The 8,949-nt window shown below is 46.3% G+C and overlaps 1 protein-coding gene across 12 annotated transcripts in view; it reads right to left on the reverse strand.

Moving 5' to 3' along the window:
- The window catches only part of Ep400 (E1A binding protein p400), a 107,016-nt gene extending 98,067 nt beyond the window's left edge, over nucleotides 1-8,949 (reverse strand). For 11 of the 12 annotated variants that reach the window (XM_013503604.1, XM_013503608.1, XM_013503607.1 and 8 more), the window contains exons 1-2: nucleotides 8,855-8,949; nucleotides 925-1,056 (exon numbers count right to left, since the gene is read on the reverse strand). The gene's annotated coding sequence lies outside the window, so the exon portion shown is untranslated. Of the gene's footprint in view, nucleotides 1-924; nucleotides 1,057-1,720; nucleotides 2,065-8,854 lie in introns of those variants that run through there. The other variant, XM_013503598.1, reaches the window with a different exon arrangement.

The raw sequence follows: 8,949 nt of genomic DNA on the forward strand, positions 1-8,949 counted from the left end.
TATATATATATATGCACACACACAAGATAGCCAAGATAATTGTACTACTAATTTCTATTAGTTCACTCAAAGAAACAGTGCTTATATTGTTTGATCAGCTTTGCAGGCCTGTATCTGGTAACCTGAGAAACTACGTTGAAGATAATAATATGTACTATAACAACCATTGTTAATTTCCTATCATCTTGTTTTGAAATTCTGTATTGTTTTTATTGGTGGTTTTTTGTCTTTAAAATTTAAAAGAAGGTCTGGGGATACAGCTCAGTGTGAAAACCTGGATTCAGTCCCCAGTACTGATGGGAAAAAAAGGCCAAAGGTATAACCAGAAATACTCAATGTTCAAGTTCTAGATCAGTGATGGTGAAACTTTTGGAACCTTCAGTAACAGCATGCTGCAGCATGTGTGCCACAGGTTCACCACCACTGTTCTACATGGAGAATATGTAATAAAGATGCAAAGTGTTTTGTTTTGTTTTTCAACACAGAGTCTTGCTGTGCAGTCCAGGCTGGTTTTGAACCTACTATGTAATCCAGGTTGGCCTTAAATTCATGATCCTCCTGCCTCAGCCTCTGGGATCATAGGCATGTGCTACAATCCCCAGACAAGATTCCCTTGTCCCCATGCTGAGCCTTGAATCCAGAACATTCACAATGAGCTACATTCCCAGACTGTTTTGTTTTTTGTTTTTTTTTTTTTTCTGAGACAGGCATTCACTAAATTGCCCAGGTGGAGTCCGATCTGCAACCCTCCTGCCTCAACCTTCCACAGACCTGGGATTATAGGTGTACACCACCACACCTAGCTTGGCCACATATATCATTAAGTGAGAAAAGCAGGATATTAATTGTATAGGTTTATCACTACTATGCACAAATTATCAATACAAAGAGTCCACTAAGACACATCAAAATATTAATACTGACCTCCACCTGATGAACTGTGGTAGAGCCACACGAGGGGCCCCGGCAACTGCCACCACAGCACAGGGAATGCAGGCACAGAGGCCACACCAGGCGTCCAGCTCAGACCACACCCATGGTCACTGGCAGGACAATCTGGAAAAGGCAAAATCACAGGGCCGGAGATTAGGGCAGGACAGGATGGGGCAGACCTGAAAGAAGCAGGAGGCTGTTTCTACAGTTTGATTTCTACAGTGATTACACTAAGATGAAAAGTGCACAGCAGAAAGAGCAGAACTGTACAGTAAAAACCACAAATTTTTACTATAAGTGAATTATATCTTGATCTTTTAACAAAATGGTTTCAGACTTCAGTGAGCTTATACTTGAGTTAGAAAAACAAACACAACTATAGGGAAACTTTATCTAAAAATGTTTCAAAAAAATAAGATGCTGGTTTCCAACAGGATCGGATACCACTCATGACTAAACAAGGGTTTCACCTGGCTGTTTGTCTCACTCTCATTCAGCCTTCTTCTGACACAAAGGACGGTGCAGACTTCTGGGACAGGTGTGACGGTCACTTCCAAGGGATCAGAATTTGATGTCCTCATCTATCATCTCTACCAGTTACAATGAAAGGCACCTCATCCTGCTGCAGAAGAGCTACCACAGTACTAGGTCTTCCTGTTCCCTTCCCTACCTGCTTCCCCATCTCCAGCCAACACTGTGCTCCTCTGGACTTCCACAAGGTCATCTTTCTAGAGTCTACAGGGGGAGTAAGACTACGTGGAAACTGTGTCTCGCATATCTCACTTACATTCTCTAGAGCAGCAGTCCCCAGCCTTTTTTGGCACCAAAGACAGGTTTCACGGAAGACAATGAGGCGGTCACAGTGAAGATTCAGTAGAAGCCCCGAACTTGTTTTCCTGCAACTAGGTGGTCCCATCAAATGAGTGATGGGAGACAGTGACACTGAAATGTGTTACTTGTGCCCAATCTACTCTGTAATTTCATTTTAGTAGCTGACACTGCAGAAAACCCTGCTTCACAAAGACAGGATGTTGGAAACAGAAGGCTTTTCAGTGTTTCTGTAAGCAATCTCAGGATATTACACTTTTGACTTTAACCTAAAACATACACATATCTGAAGTTATTTCAAACATACTTTTTGCTGCTGTTTTTTGTTTTTCTTTTTGAGACAGGGTCTCACTATGTAGCCCAGGCTGGCCTTGAATCTGCAACAATCCTCCTACCTCCCAAGTGCTGGGGTTACAGGCATGTGCCGCTATGCCTAACTTCAAATATACTTAGGCCACTGTCATCTGCACTCTCAAGTGGCTGCTCCTCCTCCAGCACCAACAAGTCCATTCCCTGGGCTCCTTCACAAATGGGGTGCAGATCCATTCCTTCCCACTTCCGGGGTCTTTCTTTTGAAGCTGAAGGGTAAAGTGCTCAAACCCTTCTGAGAGCTGAGAGGTGACCATGAGCCAGCTGGGAGGAAGAAGGCCCTGGATCAGTCTCCCTCGAAGTCTCTGCTAAGGTCTGAAACATGCCAAAATCCCCAGTGTCACTCGTCACCCCCGTAATTCCCATTTAGCTTTGAATGCAGCCACTTCATCTGACAGCTTGAACTCAGCTGTCACTCTCCCCAAGTGACAGACTGAGTATGCTGAGCAGGTTGAATGAGTCACAGAAAGAAATTCTGCAACCCAGTCCATGTCACTGAAATGTGCTCCCAGGGTGACCACTTGTCTAAAAGAAATCTCTGAAGCAGCTCTCCTACTCAGGAACTCTGGCTAGCGATCTACCTTTACAAAGCAACCTCACTGCTGTGCAATAGGAGACATGTGCGCTCTGCATCCATCTCTGCACACAGCTGTGCCAACTGATGTGAATTAAGGGTATATATTTTGTTTTTTTACTTTATTTTATTTTATTTTGGTACCGGGAATTGAACTCATGACCTCATGCTTGCCAGGCAGGCACTGTGCCGCTGAGCTATATCCCCGGTCTAAGGGTATGTATTTTAATGTGGTTAATCTTTTTTTTGTGTGTGTGGTCAATCATCTTAATCACATCCTGCAAGACCCTGTTAAATCCAGGTGACATTTTTCAGCTAGGCACTATTTTCAACCATATGGATGACACATTGCTAAGATTCATATTCAGAAGCCACCTCCTTAACCTGACCCCAGAACCAGAAAGCTGTCCAGTCACAGCAGCATAAACCAACACAAAGTGACTGGTCCGGCTCTCCTGCTGTGTAGTCGCTCAAAAACTTGAATAGTCCTGCAGTCGTGGTGGTGGCTGGCAAGAGAAGCACACGTAAATGTCCTCATGCACACCCTCTTAAAAAACTGACTGCAAAGACAAGCACTGCTGTCTTCTGGCCGCATCGAAGACTCATCAACCTGGGCTGTGGGTCACAGGGACTCATGAGCCGGAACAAGTGTGCCTCACTATCCCATGCTGGGTCATCAATCATTTAGCAACGACGACAGTGCTGCTGAAAGAGGAATGCGTGTGGCCTCTGAATGGCAGCCCCTCCTCAGAGTTCCTAGCAAATGTCCTTGGCAGCAGGCAGGACCAGTTCCCCAGCCACAGCAAAGACTTCCTGGCTTTAATGATGCAGCAGCCACGGAGACCCACGCCTTCAGTCAGGCATATTTGATGGTGTGGGGCCACAGTGGCCACTTCTGTTCTTCCGTTCACATTTGCCTGTTGGAAAACTCCAAAGCCTTGTGTTTTGGTGCAGGGTGCTTGGTCTCCCTGTGGTAAGCAGTGCTGATGCTTTCACGGCTTCCTGCAGAGCCAGTCACCAGAGCACCTGAACCACTTACAGCAGCGAACAGGCAACTTAAGTAGGCCTCTTGGCACTAAATTTTCTTTTAGGCACAGCTTCCTTTCATTGCAGACTGAGTCTTCTGCCATCTTATTACTGGGTCTTTCCCCTTGCTTCTTAAGAAGCTCTCCAGTGACGTCTGTTTCTTCTCATTCTGGCCAGGGTTAGCTTGTGGGCTCCCCACACTGTGACTGAGACAGTATAGAAAGAGGCCACACATGGGCTAAAGTAAGAGTCAGCTCCTAACTTAAAGCTACCACAGATGCAGCTCTGCTGTCACTGGCCACTCCCTGATGTGCTTGTGAGGAGTCTGCATGTGGCTGACTTATCAGTCTGTGTGCAGTGACACTTTTCTGCTCATGTTCATCTGTGTCTGCAGCTGTTCCCAGCAAGCTAGGGTCACCGCCTCAGCTCTGCCCCAGACCCTCAAGCATCAGATTCTCACAGGAAGTTAAACCTACATCCCTTGCAAGCACAGGTCACAGTACTCCCGAGTATCTTGCAGGAGGTGGAGCTCAGGTGGTGCTGTGAGCATGGCAGGATGAGGGGCTGATGAAGCTTCAGTGCCAGCCTACTGCTCACCTCCTGCTGTGGGGCCCAGCTCCTAACAGGCCACAACTGGTACCATGCCAAGGGCCAAGGGCTGGGAACCTCTGCTCTATAGTGTTCCATCCATTCTGTAGCAAGTAACAGGATTTCATTCTTTATGGCTGAATAACACTCCACTGTACACACATACACACACACACACACACACACACACACACACACACACCCCTCAGCATTTTCTTTATCCATTTACCCACTAATGGGCACCTGAACCAGATTTCGTATATTGGCTATGGTGAACACTGCCGCAATAAACATGGGTATGCAAGTGTCTCTTTGATATACTGACTTCATTTCCTTTGGATATAACTCAGGAGAGGGTTTGCTAGACCATGAGGCAGTTCCATTTTTAGGTTTGGTTCAGTTTTTGTTTAGATTTTGTGGTGCCAGAGATGGAACCTAGGACTTCTTGCAGGCTAGCAAGCGCTGGACCACTAAACTACAGCTCCAACCCCCATTTTTAGTTGTTTTGTTTTGGGCAGTAATGGAGACTGAACTCAGGGCCTTCACACTGAGCTATATCCGCAGCTTTTTCTCTACTTGAGACAGAGTCTCACTAAGTTGCTAAACTGCCAGGCCGTGGTCAAACTTGCAATCCTTTTGTCTCAGCTTCCTCAAGCTCCACCAAGCCTGGCTCCATTTTTAGTTTTTTGAGGAACCTCCAATACCGTTCTCCACAGTGACCATACTAATTTACATTCCCACCAAGCATGCAATGGAGTTTCCTTCTCTCCGCATTCTTACCAGCATTTGGGCTTTTTTGGATTTTTTTGTTTGTTTTTTGTTTTGCCTTTTGGGCAACAGCCAGTCTAACTAGGTTGCACAGTATCTCACTGTGTTAAGAAAGCAAAAGGGATGAGGTTCACCAGATGAACTGTGTTCCCAACTGGCCCGCCGGGGGTGTGGGGCTCCCAATGGCTGTGTTCAGTGCTGATGACTGGTGTTGGGCCACCATGTCCCCACTTTATGCAAAAGCAGCCCAGAGAAAGCCAGGCCAGGGACTGAACCCCAGCAGCATGGCACTGGCAGCCACACCACAAAGCCTCACCCTCCATCACCCCAACCCAGCCCAGCCACAGGACACACTCCTTCCTTTTCCCCATAAGCAGCCTCATCCTCAGAGCTACTTTCAAACCCTCTCTGTATTCCTGGAAAGAAATCTGAAACCAAACAACAAACTAACCACCTTTGAATGAGGAAATCACAACTAAACAAGCTTCAACATTTAAAACAATATTAAATTGGGTAGTCCCACTGTGGTGGCACATGCCAGTAATCCCAGCACTATGACAGGCTGAGGCAGGAAGACCGCAAGTTCAAACCCATCCTGGGCAACTTCGCAAGACACTGTTTCAAAATAAAAAGTTCATCTCTTCTCGGCCTTTTGGCTAAGATCAAGTGTCAAAATAAAAAGTTAAAAAGGGCTGGGTATGTAGCTTAGTGCGAAGGGCCTGAGTTCAACCCCTACTACTGCCAAAAAGAAAAAAACAAAAAAGACAGATGTGTGATAAAGCAGGGATGGGAAGTGTTTAGAATTTTCTTAAGTGAAGCAGGCAGTGGATACACAGTGTTCATGGTAAAATTCTATCAATCTTTGTGTATCTTTGAAAGTTTTCCTTAAAAAAAGAAAAGCTGGAAATGGTGGTGTACCTCTGTGATCCCAACAGCCGGGAGGCAGGAGCAGTAGTATCACTTAGTCTGAGGCCCATCTGGGCTACATAGTAAATGCAAGGCCAGTCTGGACACAGCGAGAACATGTCTCAAAAACAAGATAAACAAACAAACAACAACAAAGAAAATTCTGTGTAAGATAGTAGGACCAGATGCTGCATACCAGCAAGCTTAAGAGCGGAACATGAAGACCTACATGCTAACAAAACATTCATTTTCTCCCACCCTAGGGCAGGCTATGAAGGGTCCATAACAGTTCTGGAAACACATGCATTCCAAATGCTAAAAGTTGGGTTATGGTGAACTACAGAACTGTCTAAGGTTTATAACATCACTTATTATCACAGAGACCTGATCTAGTAGATGATACTGTGAACAATAGAACGGCCTGGACTAAGTTCTCCAGTGTTCTTTCTGAGTTAATTAACAGGCTATGCGGGTAAGGGTGGGCAATGGAGGGGGGTGAATATGATCAAAATACATTATCAGAGGCTAAGGCAGAAGGATCACGAGTTTGAAGACAGCCTGGGTTACACAGTGAGAACCTCTCTCAAAAAGAAAAAAAAAAATTATATGCATTGAAAGGCCCCCCCATAACTGTAGGGCAGTAAAGCTCAGGGGTGAGGGGGTTAAAGTATGTTATATGCATGCATTATAATCTGTCAAAAAAAAATAATAATCTTCCAAGAAGCAGCCACTTATTTTGTAATAACTAATATGCCCTAAAAAAATGTGGGGTAGGAAAAAAAAAAATAAGCTACAGATTCAACGCCTAAAATCACAGGGCCAGGGATACAGCTCAGTGGCACAGTGCCGGCCTGGCAAGTGCAAGGTCCTGAGTTCAATTCCTTGTAACAAAAAAAAGTTAAAAAAAAAAAAATAAAATAAAATCATGAGGGCCACTGAGGGTATAGCTTAGTGGTAGAGCACTTGCCTAGTATGCACAAGGCCCTGGGACCCATCACTATCATTAACACCCTCCAAAAAAGGTAAAAACACTTTTTCGTCCCTTAACCTCATGGACAAAGCCCACTCCTCCTTCACACCAAGGATCCTCTTCAGTTTGGGGAGAAGCCCAGGAAAACTGAAAAATGCTTCAGCTCCGCCTATAATGGCTCTCAACTCCCACTGCATTACTCTGCTTTTTTTTTTTTTTTTTTTTTATCTTTTTTGCCACTGTTCCCTCAGAAATGTTTCTAGAAGTTTTTCCAATCACCCTCACAAGAAATTGTAATAGCACACAGAAACAAACCACTGTGATCACTTGATATTCTTCTGCCTCCTCCCAAGAACTGATTTTCACTATCCCGGAGGACATCACCCTCACCCAGGACACGTGTTCTGATGTACAGAAAGAAACTTGCAAAAAACTGGTTAGTCCTAGGGAGGAGGTCACACAGAAGGAGAAGAACACAGGTGCTCTAAGGTCCCTGTAGACCTCTGTATTGCTTGCATACCCTTGAGAGTGGATCACCCATACATGACCGGTACAAACAAAAACTGCAAACAAACCACAGAGTGGGTGAACAGATACACAGATGGGTCACATCCTGGACTACTACTGGATAATGGAAGCGACACACTACTGTCACTCCTCAGCATGCGTAACGCTGTAACACCCTGTGCTCAGACAAAGATGCTAAACAGCTACAGTGCCAAGGGCAGGCAGAGGGGGCACTGACCAGGGAGAGGGCAATCTGGGGAATAAGGGGCTGTTTTTAGCCTGATGGTGGTAAAATTACACAGCATTTGTCAAAATTCTCATTCGATAGCAAAGAAACTCTATGATATATTTGTAATTTTTTACAATCTAAGTAAGATGACAAAGTGAAACTATGCAAAAATTTTCCCTTCCACTGGCATACACGACTTTAAGTTTTATTTTTACAATGTAACACAATAAAAATCGACACAGTGTCCACTGATCAGAAGGGAGGCAGAAATTATGGAGGGGTCAGGGCTGTGTGTTTTGGCCAAGGGATGCTGCAGTCACAAGAAGGCACTAGAAGAAATCTCACTCCTGAGCCAACAGGCACACGAGCTCCTCCGGACAGGGCTGAGGAGGGAAGCCCAGCCTGGCCCACCACTCTTTCATCAGGCCAGTGACCAAAAAGCCCCACCAGACACGCAGGTTTACCCATCAACTGGGCAACAACCACAAAATGTTACCAGCCCTGGAACAAACCAGGGCGCCTCAGCGGGAAGGTGATGGCCTGCTTCCATTTGTGGGCCCCGGCAAATGCGCTGGACAGACAGGGACAGAGTCCTTCCAGGCAAGATAACTAACATCTAAGAGGCGGGCTGAGGGCTCAGAGAAAAAGGACAGGAGATGGGCACGCAAGTAGACAGGACAATGGACAAAACCTGCGACTAGCCCACGAGGAAGCTCCCACGCGGAAGCTCCCACGCTTCCTCGTGGGACACCAGCTAAGTTCTTCCTTGGCCTCCTGAAGCACTCTACCTTCACCTAGGCCACACGCTCCCCCGACTTCCTATGACACGCTCCCGGCTGGACAGTCCTGGCCATCTAACAGTAGCCAGCTTCTAACTCAAGAGCACCTTTTGGTTATAACCAGACTTGGGCCAGGAAGAGTGGTGCACGCCTGTAATCCCAGCACTAGGGAGGCTGAGGCAGGAAGATCACTGCGAGTTCGAGACCGGCCTGGGCTACAACGTGAGTTCAAGGCCAGCCTGGACCGCACAGCGAGATTTACTGACCGTATCTGTGCACCGAGGTCCTTACCAAATCCTCCTGAAAATCCTTTTTTCACTGATTTCCTAACCCAAGAGGTATTTTTTGAGCGCTCACTACGGGAGAGACCGACTCACTGAGTTCACTGAGCCGAGGCGGGCACAATCCGGCCGCGTACCACGGTCCCGCGCGGCAGGCCGAAGCGGGCCGGGCCGGGCCGGGGCCTCCGGGG

The sequence above is a fragment of the Chinchilla lanigera genome, unplaced genomic scaffold (genome assembly GCF_000276665.1).
Source record: "Chinchilla lanigera isolate Chin_1 unplaced genomic scaffold, ChiLan1.0 scaffold00081, whole genome shotgun sequence".
NCBI classification, from domain to species: Eukaryota; Metazoa; Chordata; class Mammalia; order Rodentia; family Chinchillidae; genus Chinchilla; species Chinchilla lanigera.